Raw genomic sequence first — 22410 nt, forward strand, 5'->3', positions numbered from 1 at the left:
ACACCAACTCCCAGAGCTTGTTCAAACTCATGCCCCTTGAGTCGGTAATGCCATCCAACCATCTCATCCTCTGTCATCCCCTTCTCCTCCTGACCTCAATCTTTCCTAGCATCAAGGTCTTTTCAGATGACTCAGCTCTTCTCATCAGGTGGTCAAAGTACTGGAGTTTCAGCTTCAGCATCAGTCCTTCCAATGAACACCTAGGACTGACCTCCTTTAGGATGGACTAGTTGGATCTCCTGCAGTCCAAGGGACTCTCAAGAGTCTTATCCAACACCACAGTTCAAAACCATCAGTTCTTTGGCACTCAGCTTTCTTTACAGTCCAACTCTCACATCCATACATGACTACTGGAAAAACCATAGCCTTGACTAGACGGACCTTTGTTGGCAAAGTAATGTCTCTGCTTTTTAATATGCTGTCTAGGTTGATCATAACTTTCCTTCCAAAGAGTGAGCATCTTTTAATTTCATGGCTGCAATCAAGACCTTTAAAACACTGAAGTTACTTGTGCTTTATATTAAGTGGAAAAATTAATACAAAGAATTGTATAAGCAATGATATACATCTCAACTGTGTCTGTGTATGTGTTTTCCAGGTTTTATTTTATTTCTTTATTTATACCCTTTTTCCTATTTTTAAAACATTTTTAATTGGAGAATAATTGCTTTACAATGTTGTGCCATACAACATGCATCAGTCATAAGTATACATAAGTATACATATATGCCCTTCCTCTTAAACAGACCACCCACTCCTCTAGGTTGTTACAGAGCACTGGGTTGAGCTCCCTGTGCTATATGATTGACATATAATTGACAAATAACATTATATCAGTTTAAGGTTTACAACACAATAGTTTGATATATCAGTTCAGTTCAGTTCAGTTGCTCAGTCGTGTCCAACTCTTTGTGACCCCATGAATTGCAGCACACCAGGCCTCCCTGTCCATCACCAACTCCTGGAGTTCACTCAGATTCACATCCATCGAGTCAGTGATGCCATCCAGGCATCTCATCCTCTGTCATCCCTTTCTCCTCCTGCCCCGAATCCCTCCCAGCATCAGAGTCTTTTCCAATAAGTCAACTCTTCGTGTGAGGTGGCCAAAGTACTGGAGTTTCAGCTTTAGCATCATTCCTTCCAAAGAAATCCCAGGGCCAATCTCCTTCAGAATGGACTGGTTGGATCTCCTTGCAGTCCAAGGGACTCTCAAGAGTCTTCTCCAACACCACAGTTCAAAAGCATCAATTCTTCAGCGCTCAGCCTTCTTCACATTCCAACTCTCACATCCATACATGACCACAGGCAAAACCATAGCTTTGACTAGACGGACCTTAGTCGGCAAAGTTATGTCTCTGCTTTTGAATATGCTATCTAGGTTGGTCAAAACTTTTCTTCCAAGTTATAAATATATGTATATATTGCAAAATGATCACAATAATCTAGTTAACATCCATCACCCTACATAGTTAGACTTTTTTCTTACAATTGAAATTTTTTAAGAACTAATGTCTTCACAACTTATAAATATGCAATAGTGTTATTAACCATCATCACCTTACTCTACATTACATCCCCAGAACTTATTTTACAACCACAAGCGTCTACCTTCACCCATTTCACCAATTCACTATTCCCCAACTGTTTTGAAAATACCAAAAGGAAAACAAAAGAGAAAAAGAAAGAATACACTAACATTTTAAGTGTGGGATTCAGAGAAATTTTCTATTTTCCTATTTCTAAACTGTTCTCTTTCCAAATTTGCTAGGATAAGCATGTATATCTTTTATAAACAAAAAGCTGAAAAGAAGAAAAAGAAAGAAAATGTAAGTCTGGGCAGTCAAGTCAAGCAGGATGCTGTTGTGCAGAGGGCATGTTTCTTTTCTACATTCTTTGAGCACTTAGGAGGCTGAGCGGCCTCAGGTCAAGCTGAATCACTACTTAACTTCACAGGGTGGCCCTCTGACTCCTATCCATTTCCCCAAGAGCTCTAAGATCATCAGTGAATTCCGGTTCCCTATCATTTCCACTGGAACGTCCTGTAAAATCTACCCTTTTATCTGCTCCAACATGTGTATTTCTTGCAATCCCTGAAGTCAGCCAATACCATCACCCATCAGTTCTCCATGTCTACAATTTCAGATTCCTCTTTTAAATTTCTTCTTATCTCATAGTCCAAGACATTGGCCAGTGGTCAGTGCTATCAATTCTTTGCTTCTGTGTATGTCCTCCTGTCATGACTATTCCCACTAAGGCAGATCTTTTCCCCTTCTAACAATAGACTTCTGACTTGACTCCACTGTCCACCTTCTGTCCCTACAATCCCTGTCATCTGTTGTAGGCAGACTGCCCATCTTCAATCAGAGTTCTGATTGCGACAACTCTTACTAAGAAGGCTGGCTATACATCTTCCCTAAGGAACAGATGCCAGCTGTGGCTGAAGGCAACCTTCCCTTCTGCACTGAAGCCCATTGCCTCCATTTCCTGCATGATGCATCCCAGTATCCAACAACTGTCTCTCTCTGACAACACAGCTCTGTTGACCAGGTCCATTGTTCTTACTGTTCATCCTCTTTACTACCTGATTACTTTACTCCCAACTCATGTTGTTACTCCCAACTCTGCCCATGCATACAGACTTAACAACTGCAAAGTAAAACAGATACAAAAAAAAAAAAATTAAAAAAGAAAAACAACCAAACAAATGCTGCATATACACAATGTCCTTTTTGCATTGTGTTTTAGAGGGGGAGCCAGCAGCAACATCTTCCACCCCACCCAGTAAACCAAGAGCAGAATCCCACCTACAACATCACCTCTGCTCAACTGGGCAGCCACAGCACCACCTCCCAGGGTCGCAGCTGCCAGGTGCTGGAAAGGAGTCCAGCAGAAGGTTCTGGTCAGATCGCTCCTTGTAAATAAATACCATTATTTTACAATGGACAGCCACTTTGTCTACTGGGAAATAATTTTTCAAGCTTGGGCATAAAAAACAATACGATTCACATACAGTTGAGAGTAAACACAATTATTTGGAATAAATACAGGTAACTCATTGTGGTCATGGCAAATCCAACAGCTACTGGAGACATATTTTGGGGGTAAGAAATTGAGTCATCGTTTGCTGTACAAGATGCTGAAAGGCACAAAACTACTCCTGTGAAGTTCAGTTTTTGAGTTTTCATTTTCATGTGCTTCTGTCATTCAACCAAGCACCAGAGGGATTTGTAGACACTTGAGCACTTAGGATGTGGATGCTCTAGAAATCGGTTTGCAGTATCTGAAAGTATAAAATCTTAGTTAGCCAGGGACTAAAAAGAGAAGGGAAAGGTTTTTGACAAAATGCAGTTCTAAAGTATATGTTTAAATGAACGAACAAACAAAAGGAAAAAGAAAAAGTGAAATAATGCTAAGCTTGTTCCAATGCTGCAGGCTTTGTTCCAATGTTGCAGCCTTTGTTGCAGTATTTGTTCCAATACTGTTTATTATTTATTTGAAAGTATCACACTGTAAATTCTGTGAATTGGTGCTTTTGAATTGTAGTGCTGAAGAAGACTCTTGGGAGTCCCTTGGACAGCAAGGAAATCAAACTAGTCCATCATAAAGGAAATCAACCTTAAATATTCATTGGAAGGACTGATGCTGAAACTGGAGCTCCAATACTTTGGCCACCTGATTCAAAGAGCCAACTCATTGGAAAAGACCCTCATTAAGACTGAGGGCAGGAGGAGAAGGGGTAGACAGAGGCTGAGATTGGTTAAATAGCATCATCAACTTAATGGGCATGAGTATGAGCAAACTCCAGAAGATAGGGAAGGACGAGGAAGCCTGGTATACAGCAATCCATGGGATCACAAAGAATCGGACATGACTCAGTGACTGAACAACAGTAAAGATATATTTTATTTAAGAAAAGAGATATACTGCTTATTATTTATTTGAAAACATATACTTTAAAAGTTAAAGCTATTTAAAAGTTTCAATAGCACTTTTCAATTTGGTGACAGTAAAAGAAGCCTACTACAGGTATGTAGTTTGAAAAGCATTTACAAAATACAGCACACAAAATTCCATCTTCCATATTTAATAATAAATGAATATTTTTGTTCTAGTTCTGTGAAAAATGCCATTGATAATTTGATAGGGATTTCATTGAATCCTTATATTGCTATGGGTAGTATAGTCATTTTTGCAATATTGATACACAGAATCCAAAATCATGAGTCCATTTGTTTATGTTGTTTTTTATTTCTTTCATCACTGTCTTATAGTTTTCTGCATACAGGTCTTTTGCCTCTGTGCTGCTGCTGCTAAATCACTTCAGTTGTGTCTGACTCTGTGTGACCTCATAGACAGGTAGGTTTATTTCTAGGTATTTTATTCTTTTTGCTGCAGTAGTGAATGGGACTGATTCCTTAGTTTCTATTTCTGGTTTTTCGTTGTTAGTGCATAGGAATGCAAGGGATTACCGTGTATTAACTTTGTATCTGGAAACTTTATTGAAGTCATTTATTAGCTCTAGTAGTGCTTTGGTGACATTTTAGGGTTTTCTATGTATAGTATCATGTCATTTACAATTTTGCTTCTTTTTTTCTAGTATGAATTCCTTTAATTTCTTTTTCTTCTCTGATTGCTATGGCTAGGAATTCCAAAACTATACTGAATAGTAGTGGTAAGAATATACAGCTTTGTCTTGTTCTTTATCTTAGAGGACATACTTTTAGTTTTTCACCATTGAAAATACAATATTTGCTGTAGGTTTGTCATATATGGCCTTCAGTATGGTGATGTGGATTCCTTTTATGCCAATTTTCTGGAGAGTTTTTATCATAAATGGCTGTTGAATTTTGTTGAAAGTTTTCTCTGCATCTATTGAGATGATCATGTGCTTTTTATCTTTCAGTTGTTATTATATGATTTGCATATATTAAGGAATCATTGCATCCCTGGGATAAATCACACTTGATCATGATATATAGTTCTTTTAAGTGTTGTTTGCTAGAACTTTGTTGTGGATTTTTGAATCTATGTTCATCAGTAATACTGGCCTGTAATTTTCTTTTCTAATAATATCTTTGACTGGTTTTGGTATCAGAGTGATGGTGGCCTTGTAGAATGAGTTTGGGAGTTTTTCTTCTCCCTGAAATTTTGAAATAGTTTGAGGAAAGGTGTTAGCTTTTCTCTAAGCATTGGATAAAATTTGCCTGCTGAAGGCATTGCCCACAGAACTGTAACTAAAAATTCACAATTTATACAGAAATAAAAAAGAGCTCGAATAGTCAAGGCAATCTTGAGAAGGAAAACTGGAGCTGGAGGAATCAACTTCCCTGATTTCAGGCTATACTACAAAGCTATAGTCATCAGGACAGTATGGTTCTGGAACAAAAATAGAAATATATACCAATGAAACAATATAGAAAGCCTGGAGATAAACCCATACCTAGACAAGCACCTTATCTTAGACAAACAAGGCAAGAATATACAATCGAAAAAAGACACCCTCTTCAATAAGTAGTGCTGGGAAAATTGGACAGCTATATGTGAAAGAATGAAATTAGAACACTTCCTAACACCATACGCAAAAATAAATTCAAAATGGATTAAAGACATGAAAGTAAGCCTTGGATACTGTAAAATTCTTAGAGGAAAACATAGGCAGTATACTCTTTGACATAAATCACAGCAAGATTCTCTTTTACCCACCTCCTAGATTAAGGAAATAAAAACAAAAATAAACAGATGTGACCTAATAAAACTTAAAAGCTTTTGTACAGCAAAGAAAACTATAAACAAAATGAAAATAAAACACTCAGAATGGATCACAACAAGCTGTAGAAAATTCTTAAGGAGATAGGATTACCAGACCACCTCATTTGCCTCCTGGGAAACCTGTATGCAGGTCAAGAAGCAACAATAAGAACTGGACACAGAACAATGAACTGGTTCCAAATTGGGAAAGGAGTATTTCAAGGCTGGATACTGTCACCCTGCTTATTTAACTTATATGCAGAGTACATCATGAGAAATGCCAGGCTGGATGAAGGACAACTGGAATCAAGATTGTCAGGAGAAATATTAATAACCTCAGATACGCAGACAACACCACCTTTATGGCAGAGAGCAAAGAGGAAGGGGAGAGACTCTTGATGAAAGTGAAAGAAGATAGTGAAAAAGCTGGCTTAAAATTCAGCATTCAAAAAACTAAGATCATGGCATCCAGTCCCACCACTTCATGGCAAATAGATGGAGAAATAATGGCAACAGTAACTGATTTTATTTTCCTGGGCTCCAAATAGCTGCAAATGGTGACTGCAGCCATGAAATTAAAAGATTTTTATTTATTGGAAGGGAAGCTATGACCAACCTAGACAGCATATTAAAAATCAGAGACATTACTTTGACTCAGAGATCCATATAGTCAAAGCTATGGTTTTTCCAGTGGTTGTGTATGATGTGAGAGTTGGACCATAAAGAAAACTGAGTGCCAAAAAATTGATGCTTTTGAACTGTGGCGTTGGAGAAGACTCTTGAGAGTCCCTTAGACAGCAAGTAGATCAAACCAATCAATCCCAGGGAAATCAGTCCTGAATATTCATTGGAAGGATTGATGCTGAAGCTGAAGCTCCAATCCTTTGGCCACCTGATGTGAAGAGCTGACTCACTAGAAAAGATCCTGATGCTGTGAAAGATTGAAGTCAAGAGGAAAAGGGGATGACAGAGGATGAGATGTTTGGATGACATCATCGACTTGATGGACATGAGTTTGAGCAAGCTCCAGGAGGTGGTGAAGGACAGGGAAGCCTGGCATGCTGCAGTCCATGGTGTCACAAAGAGTTGGACACACTGAGCAACTGAACAACATGAGAATGGGAGAAAATATTTGCAAACAAAGCAACTGACAAAGGTTATATCCCCCAAATATATAAGCAGCACATACAGCTCAATATCAGAAAAACAAACAATCCAATCAAAAAATTGAGCTGAAGACCTAAAGAGACATTTCTCCAAAGAAGACATAGATGGCCAATAAACACATGAAAAGATGCACAACGTTGTTTATTATTCAGTTCAGTTCAGTCTCTCAGTCGTGTCCAACTCTTTGCAACCCCATGGACTGCAGCACGCCAGGCCTCCCTGTCCATCACCAACTCCTAGAGTCTACATAAACTCATCTCCATCAAGTCGGTGATGCCATCCAACCATCTCATTCTCTGTCATCCCCTTTTCCTCCCACGATTAGTATTTCCTAGCATCAGGGTCTTTTCTAATGAGTCAGCTCTTTGCATCAGATGGCCACAGTATTGGAGTTTCAGCTTCAACATCATTCTTTCCAGTGAACACCCAGGACTGATCTCCTGAGGATGGACTGGTTGGATCTCCTTGCAGTCCAAGGGACTCTCAAGAGTCTTCTCCAACACCACAGTTCAAAAGCATCAATTCTTCAGTGCTCAGCTTTCTTTATAGTCCAACTCTCACATCCATACATAACTACTGGAAAAACCATAGCCTTGACTAGATGGACCTTTGTTGGCAAAATAATGTATTTGCTTTTTAATAAGATCAACCTAGAGGTTGATCACAGCTTTTACCCCAAGGAGTAAGAGTCTTTTAATTTCATGGTTGCAGTCACCATCTACAGTGATTTTGGAGCCCCACAAAATAAAGTCTGTCACTGTTTCTACTGTTTCCCCATCTATTTGGCATGAAGTGATGGGACCGGATGCCATGATCTTAGTTTTCTGAATGTTGAGTTTTAAGCTAACATTTTCACTCTCCTCTTTCATTTTCATCAAGAGGCTTTTTAGTTCTTCTTCACTTTCTGCCATAAGGGTGGTGTCATCTGCATATCTGAGGTGATTGATATTTCTCCTGGCAATCTTGATTACAGGTTGTGTGTGCTTCATCTAATATGTGTGTTTATCTTTAGAGAAATGCAAATCAAAACTACAATAAGATATCACCTCACATAAGTCAGAATATCTATCAGTAAAAAAATCTACAAGCCATACATGGTGGAGAGGATGTGAAGAAAAGCAAACCCTCCTGTACTGTTGGTGGGAATGTAAACTGATACAGTCATTATGGAAAACAGTGTGGATATTCCTTAAAAAAAAAATAGAAAAGAATCTACCATATGACCTAGCAATCCCACTACTGGGCATATATCTTAGAAAAACCACAATTCTAAGAAATACATGTACCCCAATGTTCATGGCAGCAATACTTACAATAGCTATGAAAGCAACCTACATGTCCGACAGATGAATGGATTTAAAATTTTTTTTGATATATTTATACAATGGAATATTAGCCAACCAGAAAAAGAAATGAATATGTCAGTTGTAGTGAGGTGGATGAACATAGAGCCTCTTTTACAGAGCAAAGCAAGTCAGAAAGGAAAAAAAAAAGCATTATATATTAACACATATATAAGGAATCTAGAAAAATGGGACTAATGAAGCTAGTACAAAATGGACTCATAGACATAGTGAGGAAATTTGAGGGTGGAACAAATTTACCAAGTAGCATTGACATATGTGGACTATCATGCATAGAATAGTCAGTGGGAAGCTGCTATTTAACAGGCTACCCAGTCTAACACTGTGATGACTTAGAGGTGTGAGATGGGGGGAGTGCAGGGAGGCTCAAGAGACCTCAAGAGCCATAATTATATGTGATTTTAACTGATTCACATTGTTGTGTAACAGAAACCAACACAACATTGTAAAACAATTTTTTAACAATTAAAAACTAAAAATAAAAATAATAAATGAATATTCAAAATATATCCACTCCAATACTCAAATTTAATTTATATAAGAAACTTTTATTTATACATTTCCTGTAAAATGTGAATATCTTATCTATATCTATATTCAGTTCAATTCAGTCTCTCAGTTGTGCCCAACTCTTTGCGACCCCATGGACAGCAGCATACCAGGACAGGAGTTTCCTGTCCATCACCAACTCCTGAAGCTTTCTCAGACTCATGTCCACCAAGTTGGTGATGCCATCCAACCATCTCATCCTCTGTTCTCCCCTTCTCCTCCCACCTTCAATCTTTCCCAGCATCAGGGTCTTTTCCAATAAGTCAGTCCTTCACATCAGGTGGCCAAAGGATTGGAGCTTCAGCTTCAGCATCAGTCCTTCCAATGAATATTCAGGACTGATCTCCTTTAGGATGGACTGGTTGGATCTCCTTGCAGTCCAAGGGACTCTCAAGAATCTTCTCCAACACCACACTTCAAAAGCATCAGTTCTTCAGTGCTCAGCTTTCTTTATAGTCCAATACTTACATCTATACATGACTACTGGGAAAACCATAGCTTTGACTAAATGAACCTTTGTCAGCACAGTAATATCTCTGCTTTTTAATATGCTGCCTAGGGGTGTCATAGCTTTTCTTCCAAGGAGCAGGTGTCTTTTAATTTCATGACTGCAGTAACCATCTTCAGTGATTTTAGAGCCCAGGAAAATAAAGTCTGTTACTGTTTCCATTGTTTCCCTATCTATTTGCCATGAAGTGATGGGACCGAATGGCATGATGTTTGTTTTCTGAATGTTGAGTTTTAAGCCAATATTTTCACTCTCCTCTTTCACTTTCATCAAGAGGCTCTTCACTTTTTCTTCACTTTCTGCCGTAAAAGTGGTGTCATCTGCACATCTGAGGTTATTGATATTTCTCCCTGAAGTCTGGATTCCAGCTTGTGCTTCATCAAACCCAGCATTTCACATGATGTACTCTGCATATAAGTTAAATAAGCAGGGTGACAATATACAGCCTTGACGTACTCCTTTCCTAATTTGGAACCAGTCTGTTGTTCTATGTCTGGTTCTAACTGTTGCTTCTTAACCGGCATATAGATTTCTCAGGAGGCAGGTAAGGTGGTCTGATATTCCCAAATCTTTAAGACTTTTCCACAATTTTCTGTGTTCTACACAGACAAAGGCTTTGGCATAGTCAATAAAGCAGAAGCAGATGTTTTTCTGGAATCCTCTTGCTTTTTCTATGATCCAACTGATGTTGGCAATTTGATCTCTGATTCCTGTTCAAACTACACGTGATTGCAATTCCACATGCTAGCAAAGTTGCTCAAGTGAGGCTTCAACAGTATGTGAACTGATAACTTCAAGATGTTCAAGTTGGATTCATAAAGGCAGAGGAACTAAAGATCAAATATCTATATACGTTTTATTTAGCTGCATAGGCATTGACTCCAGTTCTAAGAAGAGTGAAAAAAATGCTGCTTTACATAGTTTTTGTACATTTGAAGATTGTGTTGAAATATACATAAAACTCCAGAAAACCCATCAATATCATTTTTTTATGTTTTTTGAAAATAAAACATTTATGGTACACCAAAACTCTTAACCCAATAAAGCTTTCAATTTCATTTTTCTTCCAAGTAATCAATGTGCCCAATATTCTTTGTTGATTTAGACAATCCTTTCCATATTGAATTCTGAAACTGTCACTCAGAACTTAGTGCAGGATTCAGAGTTACATATTTTGTTCCGTTGATTTGTACATTGACTTATAAGCCATTAGACAATGTTTTTTATGAGCCTCTGATTTCTTTAATTTTAGTATAAAATTAACTTCTCTTTCTTCTAATGTCAAACCTTCTCTTCCTCCAGAGAGTTATATGTCTCTTCCTGTTGTCTTTCCAGCTTATCATTTGTATACTCAAATTCTCACCAAATGACTAATATGGAGCTGGATATAGATGTGCCAAAAGGACCCAGCTGTTACACCAAAAGAATATATGGCTTAGTGAGGAACTCTGACACATAGATAAATTAGATGACACCTGAATCATAATATGGAAACCTAAACAGGTTCTCGAAGGAAATAGCTGTCAGCTGGGCAAGGGAGGGGGATTGGTGGGTGCTGCTTCCCAGGCAGGGGAACAGGACACGGTGCTGAGGTGACCAGGGAGCTGCAAGACGCTTGTGCTGCTGGACTCCGACCTTGATCTCTTCTTTGCTTATCACTTTCTATTCCTGTTTCATAGGGGAAAATAATTTCTTGAATATAACTGAAGATGCCAAATACTGTCCCCAAATTTTATCTCAGTATAAATATCCAGTTGAATTATTCTTTTATTTTTCTGAAATACTAATATAAATTTCACAACTTTTTTATTTTTGCTTTGTTTTCTTTTTTCTTTATGTAAATTCATTTAAGAATACTGCTTTCCAGCTAAATAATGAAGATTCCTCTCATTCCATTTAACGTGCTTGGGCTTCCAGTCTAACCTTATAGTTGGGGAAATTTGCCCCCAGGCTGATTCCACTCTAATAATCTTGAATCTAGTGTGGCACTTCTAAAAGGAGATGAAATAAAAATACACTCCTTGGATTATGTGAAAAATATAATTCTCAGAATGCACTGCCATCAAGTTCTGTTTGCTTTCCTTCATTGCCACTGAGAGCAATCTACTGGTGGGAATTACAGCTCTCACATATAACTTACTACTTGGAGTCTGTTTTCAATCACGGGGAAGAAAGGTACAAAAAATATTTTCTCCACACTAACAAACAGAAAAACTCCAGATAAGCTATGTTATCCTGGTTGTAGTTGTTTTGAAGTCCACTACGGTGCTGAATATTCAGAGACATGTAAATAAATTAAATTCTAAAAAGGAAAGAGCTCTTCCAAGATGAGAAGAGATGCATGACAGTTTCCATCCCTGGGGACAAGGTAGGAAGAGGAACAAACTTGCAGTAGATGGAGATATGGATAAAAAGCAAAAAATTTAGCAAATGTCTCACATCCAGGCATAATTTACCATAATGCATTAGAAACCCATGCAGTATTGGCATAAGAGTAAACATATATCAGTGGAACAAAATAGAGAATCCATAAATAGGTCTATATATGTACAGTAAAGTGATTTGCAGTTAAAGCAAAAATACTAAGACAATTCAATGGGGAAAGAAGATTCATTTCTACCAGTAGTGCCAAAGTATTTGCATATTCACATAAGAAAAGTGATTGAAGGTGAAATATAGGCCTGAAAAAAGATAAAAATATAAAGTCTTAAGGAAAATAGAATATCTGTATGATCAAAGGAAAGATTTCCAAGATAGGACAAAAGTACAGTAACCATTTAAAAAAATATTAATTGAGCCATTAATCATGATTTAAAAATTATGTTCACTGGAGGAGACCATTAAAAGCTTAAAAGAGGACTTCCAGTTCAAGATGGCAGAGTAGAAGAATGTGTGCTCATCTCCTCCTGTGAGAGCACCCAAATTGCAACTAGTTGTTCATCAACTAGCTGTTTATCGACAGGAGGATGCTGTAACCCACCAAAAAAGATACCCTACATCCAAAGACAAAGAAGAAACCCCAGTGAGACGGTAGGAGGAACACAATCACAATAAAATCAAATCCCATACCTGCTGGATAGGTGACCCACCAACTTGGGAACAATAATATCATAGAAGTTCTCTCACTGTTGTGAAGGTTCTGAACCCCATGTCAGGTTTCTCAGCCTGAGGATCCAAGGAAGAGACTCGGGGTCCCCAGGGAATTGGGTCTTGAAGGCCAGCTGGATTTGATTTTAAGACTTCCACAGGACTGGGGGAGACAGAGACTCCAGTCTTGGAGGACATAAACAAAATCTTGTGTGCACCAAGATCCAGAGGAAGGGAGCAGTGACCCCACAGGAGGCTGAGCCAAAACGACTTGCTGATGTTGGAGGGATTCCTGTGGAGGTGTGAGTCAGCAGGGGCTCACAACAGGGATGAGGGCACTAGCAGCATCAGGCCAGGAAGATCACCTTTGCCATAAATCCTCTTGGAGTTCTCCATTAACTCTACCATGAAGCCCATGAACCCGAGGGCTGGGTTACCTCAGGCCAAACAACTACCAGGGAGGGAGTGAAACCCCAACCATGGGCAGATAATTGGATTAAAGTTTTAATGAGCAAAGCTCTGCTCATCAGTGCAAGTGCAAGTAGCTCAGCCACGTGTCCGACTCTTTGCAACCCCATGGACTATACAGTCCACAGAATTCTCCAGGCCAGAATACTGGAGTGGGTGGCCTTTTCCTTCTCCAGGGGATCTTCCCAACCCAGGAATCGAACCCAGTTCTCCTGCATTGCAGGCTGATTTTTACCAGGTGAGCCAAAAGGGAAGCCAAATAATACTGGAGTGGGTAGCTTTTCCCTTCTCCAGTGGATCTTCCCGACCCAGGAATCAAACTTGGGTCTCCTGTATTGCAGGTGGATTCTTTACCAACTGAGCTATCAGGGAAGACCTAATTTTTCCTATGTCAGTCCATCCAATAAGAAAGCTTACACAACCTTCTTAGCCTCCACCATTAGAGGGCAAACAGAAGAACAGTCCCACAGCAGCTAAAACAAAAACCATGTTACAGAAGGTTAATCACAATGAAAAAGCAGAAAGTTATGTCCCAGATAAAGGGACGAGATAAAACCCCATAAGACAACTAAATGAAGTGGAAATAGGTAGCCATCCAGGAAAATAATTGAGATTAATGATAGTGATGATCCAGGATCTTGAGAAAACAGTGGAGAAGATCCAAGAAATGTTTATCAAAGATCTACAAGAACTAAGGAACAGAGATGGCTAATACACTAGAGGAATCAATAGTAGAATAACTGAGGCAGAATAGATAAATGGATAAACATGAAGACATGTAGTAATCAAACTGACAAAAATTAAAGACAGAGATAAAATATTGAAAGCAATAAGGGGAAAATGTCAAATAACATACAAGAGAACTCCCATCAGGCTTGACAAGCCAGAAGGGAATGGCATGATATATTTAAAGTGATTAAAGGAAAGAAATTACAACCAAGAATACTCTACCCAGCAAGGCTCTCAGATTTGATGGAGAAATCAAAAGCTTTCCAGCCAAACAAAAGTTAGGAGAATTCAGCACAACCAAAACAGCTTTACAACAAATGCTAAAGGAACTTCTCCAGTCAGAAAACACAAAAGATTTACAGAAAATAAATCCAAAACAATTAAGAAAACAGTAATAAGATCACACATATTAATAATTACCTTAAATATAACTGGATTAAATGCACAACCAAAAGACAGATGTACAAGTATACACTTCCACTACCACTCTGCTTGATTCCCCAAATTGTATGTAATTATTTTATACTCTTAATCTTGTTCCAATTATGGCTTTCAATTGCAACTATTTTTTATTTTTTATCTGGCTATTGATTGTGAAAGCTGATAAACATCTATTACTATTGTAATTATTTAACTATCACTCACTTAATACCATTGTACCATGGTTGGTCAACAGAAAAATAATAGGACTCTGTATATTACCAAAACTAACATTTAATAGAAAATCCAGTGATCAATTTTTTAAATGCAGATACATATCAGAATTATCTTGAAATTTTTTGAAAAATACAAATGCCCAAGTATTGCTTTTTTTCCTCCAGGGCTCCAGATATGTTTTTAATGAGCAGTCATGTTTAAAAACAACTGAATTATATGAAGATCTTTTACTTTTATCTAGCTTGTTTCACCTTTTCTATTTCATATTCTTTGCTCCCATTTCATTTATGTTTTCCAATTTCTCCATCTCTCTCTCTCTCTTTTTTTTAATGTCCTTTCTCAAGCTTTTATGCTGCTGCTAAGTCACTTCAGTCATGTCCGACTCTGTGCAACCCCATAGATGGCAGCCCACCAAGCTCCCCCGTCCCTGGGATTCTCCAGGCAAGGACACTGGAGTGGGTTGCCATTTCCTTCTCCAATGCATGAAAGTGAAAAGTGAAAGTGAAGTCACTCAGTCGTGTCCAACCTTCAGCGACCCCATGGTGCACCCTTCCAGGCTCCTCCGTCCATGGGATTTTCCAGGCAAGAGTACTGGAGTGGGGTGCCATTGCCTTCTCTTGTAAAATGTAGTAAAAAAAAAAGCTTTTGTATACATATACACAAATAATATGTATAATATATATATATATACAATGTTTAGAAAACATAAATTTTTACCTAAATAAAAAATTATGACATCTTCATTCCACTGTTTGATTTAGTAAGAATAAATTGCTAGATTTGTAATTTTAAAAAACAGATATGCAACCAGCAACAAAGGTTTGCTCCATAGCACAGGGAACTATCGTCAATATCTTGTAATAACCTATAAGGGAAAATAACTTTAAAAATATTATATGTGTATATATATATAACTGAATCACCTTATTGTTCACCTAAAATATTGTAAGTCAATTATATTTCGATAATATAATATATAAAGAAAAATTGAAAATGTAAGCCTTATACCTGGAGGAAATATTTGCAGTATATATATATATATCTGATAGGAACTGATATGTAAATATTCCTTTAGACCAATAATAAGAGGACAAACTATCCAGTTTCAAAATACAAGGAAAAGACTTGACAAGAAATTACACAAGAGAAGATATACAAGTGGCCAGAAGCACATAAGATGGGTCTTTATATCTTTTGTCTTCAGAGAAGTGAAATATAAACCACATTGGATATTATTTTACACCCACTAGAATGAAATCAAGAAGAATGACAATACCAAATTTTGATAAGATAGTGATAAGATACAGTGAATTTGGAAATTGCTTTAACAGTTTTTTATTCAGTTAACCTTCACTTATCTTATGAACTGTCAATTCTGTTCTTAGATTATTTGCCCAATAGAAATGAATACTGATGTTTGCAAAAAGTTTGAACAATAATATTTATAGCAGATAGATGAGATCGCATCAAAAAGACACAGAAACCAACACTAAGTGTCTCCTATTGATGAAAGATTGGATAATTAGAACATCAAAAGAATAAAAAGTAAAATCAAGTGAAATTCAATAAAATTCTTGGGGGCCAAAAATAATAGTAAAGATTTTTTTAAAAGAAAAAAGCAACCATTTCTGCAATGCTTGTATAACCTTTGTAATAGTGTCTATATAAGATAATATTCAGAAAACCAATATTTATAGCAAAAGAATCAAGCCTTTATCTTTCCTTTCCTGTTCTGTTATTTCAACAGGACCAAATTAGTGATGAGGCTAATTCTTCTTTATGGAAGAATTCCAACTAATAAAAGCAGAAGGAAAAAAATAGCATTATAAAAATGATTATTTTGTAACCCAGTGAAATCATGAGGCCAGGTTAAGATCATCATTTCATTTGATAACCATTATGTGAAAGTGGATATGGAATTTCACATGTCTAAACACACAAACAATACTAAAAGCCAGACAATCAGACATGTTCCTCCTGTTCTAGTGGAACAGGCAGTACACAGTACCATCTATTACAGCCTCTGATCATAAAATCAAACCACTAGATAGGAAGTCTGAGGAGAGAAACACATGAATCTACACCTCAAAGAATCAATCAGCCCAAGTAAAGATGTGGGAAATATTATAGGAAAAAATAATACAAATTGTTTAATAAATAAATAGCATGAGAAAAAATTACAGGGGAAAATAATAGAAATGTAAAGAAAATTGTGTTACTTCAACTCCAAGAAGCAAGAGATTTATTTAGGCAAAATACCTGTAAAATAGAAAGAGGAGAGGAAAGGAGGAATTGCAGAAAGCATTCTTTGTGTCTATCTCCTCCTTGTATTTTAATATCTTTGTGTCCTCATATGGTCTTTTGAAGACATCAGTCATAGGATTTAAGACCCACCCTAATCCAGTAGTGGTAAAGAATCCGCCTGCCAATGCAGGAGAAGTAATAGATGCGGGTTTGATTCCTGGGTTAGGAAAATCCCTTGGAGAAGAAAATGGCACCCCACTCCAGTATTCTTGCCTGGAAAATCCCATGGGCAGAGGAGCCTGGTGGGCTACAATCCCTGGGTTTGCAAAGAGTCGGACATGACTGAGTGTCTGAGCACACACACAATCTAATATGGGAAAGGACTATGACGAGGCTGTATATTGTCACTCAGCTTATTATACACAGAGTACATCATGAGAAATGCCAGGCTGCATGAATCACAAGCTGAAATCAAGTCGGCTGATAGAAATATGAGCAACCTCAGATATGCAGATGATGCCACTCTAATGGCAGAAAGTGAAGAGGATCTAAAGAGCCTCTTGATGAATATGAAAAAGGAGAGTGAAAAAGCTGACTTGAAGCTCAATGTTTAAAAAATAAAAAAATTAAAATTAAGATCATGGCATGCAGTCCCATCACTTCATGGCAAATAAAAAGGGAAAAAGTGGAAGCAGTGACAGATTCTTTACTTCGGCTACAAAATCACTACAGACAGCGACTGCAGGCACCAAGTCAAAAGATGACAAACCTGGACAGCATACTGAAAAGCAGAGACGTCACTTTGCTGGCAAAGGTGTGTATAGTCAAAGACATGGTCTTTCCAGTAGTCATGTACAAATGTGAAAACTGGACCACAGAGAAGGCTGAGTGCTGAAGAACTGATGCTTTTGTACTGTGGTGCTGGAGAAGACTCTTGAGCATTTCTTGGACTGTGAGAAGATCAAATCAGTCAATCCTAAAGAAAATCATCCCTGAATATTTATTGGAGGGATTGATGCTGAAGCTGAAGCTCCAATGCTTTGGCTACCTTATGTGAAGAGCTGACTCATTGGAAAAGACTCATGCTGGGAAAGATTGAAGGCAGGAAGAGAAAGGAGGATGAGTTGGCTGGATGGCATCACTGACTCAACGAACATTAGTTTGAGCAAACTCTGGGAGACAGTAGAGGACAGAGGAGCCTGGTGTGTTGCAGCAGTCCGTAGGGTCACAAAAAGTCAGACATGACTTAGTGACTGAACAACAGCAAAAAATTCAATATGACTTCATCTTAATTAATTATATCTGAACAGATCTTACTTTCAAATATGATTCTGAGGTTCTAGATGAATATGAATTTGGGGGAAAGTATCAAGCCAGGACAGTATACAACCAAGAGAAATGAAAATATGTTTGTACAATGTTTTCTACATGAATGTTTGTAACATTATTATTTATAATAGCCAAAAAGATGAAAACTCAAATGTCCATCAATTGATGAATAAGTGAAAGTGTGATATGTATATAAATGGGATATATTTTTGTAATAAAAAGGAATAAAATATTGATTCAGGCTACCATATGGATGAACCTCAAATACATTATGCTAAATGAAAGAAACCAAACACCAGTTGTATGATTTCATTCATGAAATGTCAAAAACAGGCAAGACTATAGAGCTATAAAATAGACTAGAGGTTTCCAAGGGCTGACAGTGGGGAGCTTGTAGGGACTGACTGCTACTGAGTATAGTGGGATATGAGATATGTTCTAAAATTGTTATGACGGCTTCACATTTCTTAATTTGCCAGAATCATTGAACTGTAGTTTTTATATATGTGAATTATGTGGTATATGAATTATATTTCTATGCATATGTTATAAAATATACATGTGACACAGACTGCAGGCTGTGTGTCAGAATCCACACATGCATTCTCTCTTCATAGATGCTCCTGCTACTGCTAAGTCGCTTCAGTCGTGTCCAACTCTGTGCGACCCCATAGATGGCAGCCTACCAGGATCCCCTGTCCCAGGGATTCTCCAGGCAAAAACACTGGAGTGGGTTGCCATTTCCTTCTAATGCATGAAAGTGAAAAGTGAAAGGGAAGTCACTCAGTCGTGTTCAATTCTTCGTGACCCCATGGACTGCAGCCTACCAGGCTCCTGCATCCATGAGATTTTCCAGGCAAGAATACTGGAGTGGGGTGCCATTGCCTTCTCCTCTCTTCATAGGGTTGTAGTCAAATGTCTGATCATCCAGTTAAGCACACATCCCCCAGCCCATGCTCTTGCAGTCAGGGAAGCCAAGAATTAAGTTCTTCTAGTGGAATGAGTGGTAATGACCAAGAGGCAATGACTCTATGCCTCACGAGCCAGAGTCTTAAAACTCTGTTGTGTTTTTCTCCAGTTTTCCCCTTTCTCAAGAGCTGGAACTCAGGAATATCTGAAATTCTGCTTCAGCCAAACAAGGATCATGTTCTAGATGGCATGCAAACAAGAGAGAAGAAACCTTCCTCCTTGAATAGCCATGTGGAGCCAAGAGCATATATAAATATATATATATATATATATATGCATATATATATATATAAAATACATTTCTTGGTCTTTTCATTAAGAAGGAATAAACGTCTTTGTAACATCGTTGTACTTAAGGCACTAAATTTTTACTGATTCTCTTTTCCTTGTCCTTGACTGATGCAATACTATCCCTAGATGTTTGATCCCTGTTCTTGTCATGACCAACTACAGAGATGGAACTTGAAAAATGGACAACCATGAGGCTCTCTACAGAGCATCACATGAATTCCTCAAAGGTTATGTAATTAGAAGTCTTACTTGATGACACCTGGGAGCAATTTTGCTGGTTATAAAGTGATAAGGGTATAGAAAAAGGAAAAGACATGATCAAGGGAATTGAGTAGGATAGGGACTATAGAGAGAGTTAAGGGAGTTAAAATAGGAAGGGAAAAAGCATGAAATACAGAAAGATGGACAGACCAAGCATGTTACAGAACGTTATTTCATCAATCCCACAATGCCAATGTGTGACATAATTTTTTTGAGGGGAAGGGGTGCCAAAACCTTACTTTGAAAAGACTAAAAGTTGGATGTTTAGAGCAGCCCCATAAGCAAGCTGTGCTTCTTGTGGTCCAAATATATTATTCCCTCTTGCAAGCAGAATTTTAAAATGGCTTCCAAGAACTTTTCTCCCCGGTGACATTCCTGAAATTATATTTTACATTCTAAAAGGGATATTATGGGGATGTGTTAATCTAATCATGCAAGCCCTTTAAAAGCAAAGTGTTTTTAACATTAAAAAAAAAAAAAGGTAGCCTCCTGACTACACAGGATGACTAAAATGTCCTCAAATATTCTCCCTCTCCATGTTTTATAGAGACATAATTAACCTCTAACATTGTATAAGTTTAAAGTCAGCAACCTGTTGATTTGATACACTTACATATTGCAAAATGACTACCACCATCATTAGCTAATATTTCTATCTCATCGCATAAATACCACCCAGACTCTGTAGCTAAGATCCTGATACCTGGCTATTTTGGGTTAACTCTCTGGATTTATCTCCCTCTCTTCTGACTTTCTAGCTAGCAACTTGCTCTGATTAATTAGTAGTGTGCATGAAGCTGAAGGGTGAGCTAGTAGACTCTCAAGCCCAGGCAGAACCTCTATGAAGGCCAGTTCCTAAGAGTACCATACTCATTTAGGTCTTGGTACTTCATTCATTCAGCTCAAGCTAGCTGTAGAAAGAGGGCTAAGCTGTCAGAGTAGGGGAGGATATCTGTGACTATGGGCAACTTTCTTTGACTTTATCAAATCTAATTTTACAAAGTTAGAAACTGGGGTATTAATCCCTTCCTTGTTATGAATATGTGTGAAGGTTTTATAAGCCATTCGGAGAGAAAAACTGGTGTATAATCCAAAATGTTCATCACCACCACCATCACCATCATCATCATTATCACTATTACTGCCCCTACCTCCACCATCATCATCACAATCTTCACCCTCATAATTATCATCACCATCACCAACACCATCATTGCCATCAGCACAACCACTCTTCCAGCATCTTTATCACAAACACCATCATAACAAGTGAGTGATCTGATTTGATACTTTGAATGAGCCAAATCAGACCACAGCAAGCTGATATAGCATTTAATCTTCTTATTTGAGAGTGTTTTTACCTTGGTCAAGGTGAGAAATTATCTGTTTTTACTACATCCCATAATCTAATATTTATTAGATATCTGCAAACTGCTGGTGTCAAGACAATGGAAGGATGTAGCAAAGATCACACACTTCCCTGGTGGCTGAGATCAACATTAAGAATGGGTAAAAATACTACTCTGTCATTTTTCTCACCCTTCAAACTAGTAGGAATTTATATTTGACTACCAAACACAGGAATCCCTGGAAGGTTTTCAGCCAACCACCTGTGAAATTTAAGGTATTATGCATGATTAATTACCAAATTATTCAGGCAGGCATTATTTGTAAGGAGAGCATTTTAAGGCTTCCTGGCAGCAGACTGTGGTACTAACAAGAAAAAGAGATACTTTAATATTGCTCAGTTGATAAATGCATTTCCTTTAAGAAAAACTTGTGCTGGCAAGAAAACTATGTGCTATCTAGATCTGGGATTTTTGATAGGGCCATTCTAAAATGATGGCTTCTTCCCATCCTGCCAAGAGAGGGAGTGTATCAAGGTGCACAAAAAACACCATAAAGCAGACTGACCTTCTTTTCATCTTTTCTCCCCAGAGGCTGTCTATGCAACATATTAAAAATTGACCTTTATCTTGAAATGTTAAAATTCTTTCAGAGTTAATAGGTTAATTAGGAAGCAGATTTCATTTCAGAAAGATTTAATTCTAGAAACACAAGTGACTCAATATCTTTTTTTTTTTAAGGTTCTTTTCTTGATGTGGACCATTTTTAAAGTCTTGATTGAATTTGTTATACTGCTGCTTCTGTTGTTTATGTTCTGGTTTTCTGACTGTGAGCCATATGGAATATTAGCTCACCATGCAGGGATCGAACCCACACCCCCTGCATTGGAAAGCCACGTCTTAGCCACTGGACCACCAGGGAAGTCCCTTGGTATCATTTTAGAGGGAAATGTTTTTTATAGCCAGTGTTATAGCAAACTGCCTCATGAAGAAATCAGAATTGCTGAATTATTGGTGGGATTGTTATGAACAAAACTGGGGTCTGTGTGCCCACACACAACAAAGCCAATCTACTGGCACCAGCTTGTAGTGAAGGAAGGTGCAGTGTTTATTGCAAGAGCCAAGCAAGGAGCCCAGGCAGCTAGTGCTTAAAAGATCCAGACTCCTTGATGGTTTTCAGGGAAAGGTTTTGAAAGACCGGGTAAAGGGAGTGGTGTTGAGGGGTGTGTGATCAGCTCATGAACAATCTTCTGACTGATTGGTGATGAGTTGGGAGTCAGTATCATCAGCTTTTGGTTCCAACCTGTCTGGGGTCTACATGCCTGTGGGCAGCATAGAGTTAACTTCTTCAACCTGGTGGGAGTTATAGAATCTGAAAAACAGATCAAAGGACATAGCTCAGAATATTATCTGTAGTTCTTCAGGAGGAAATAAATGTCCTTCAGTTCAGTTCAGTTGCTCAGTAATGTCCAACTCTTTGTGACCTCATGAATTGCAGCACGCCAGGCCTCCCTGTCCATCACAATTCCCAGAGTTCACTCAAACTCACGACCATCAAGTCAGTGATGCCATCCAGCCATCTCATCCTCTGTTGTCCCCTTCTCCTCCTGCCCCCAATCCCTCCCAGCATCAGAGTCTTTTCCAATGAGTCAACTCTTCACATGAGATGGCCAAAGTACTGGAGTTTCAGCTT

At 38.0% G+C, this 22410-nt stretch overlaps 1 long non-coding RNA gene across 2 annotated transcripts; it reads left to right on the top strand.

Moving 5' to 3' along the window:
- The first annotated feature begins 392 nt into the window (after positions 1-392).
- Positions 393-7655, top strand: LOC120875288. Of its 2 annotated transcripts, none has more exons than XR_005723934.1 (2): positions 393-426; positions 7572-7655. It is a non-coding gene; the product is annotated as an uncharacterized LOC120875288 (long non-coding RNA). The 2 variants fall into 2 exon arrangements; XR_005723935.1 differs by lacking the exon at positions 393-426 and adding an exon at positions 1352-1378.
- The last annotated feature ends 14755 nt before the right edge of the window (positions 7656-22410 follow it).

Source organism: Oryx dammah, unplaced genomic scaffold, assembly GCF_014754425.2.
Source record: "Oryx dammah isolate SB20612 unplaced genomic scaffold, SCBI_Odam_1.1 HiC_scaffold_16, whole genome shotgun sequence".
Lineage (NCBI taxonomy): Eukaryota > Metazoa > Chordata > Mammalia > Artiodactyla > Bovidae > Oryx > Oryx dammah.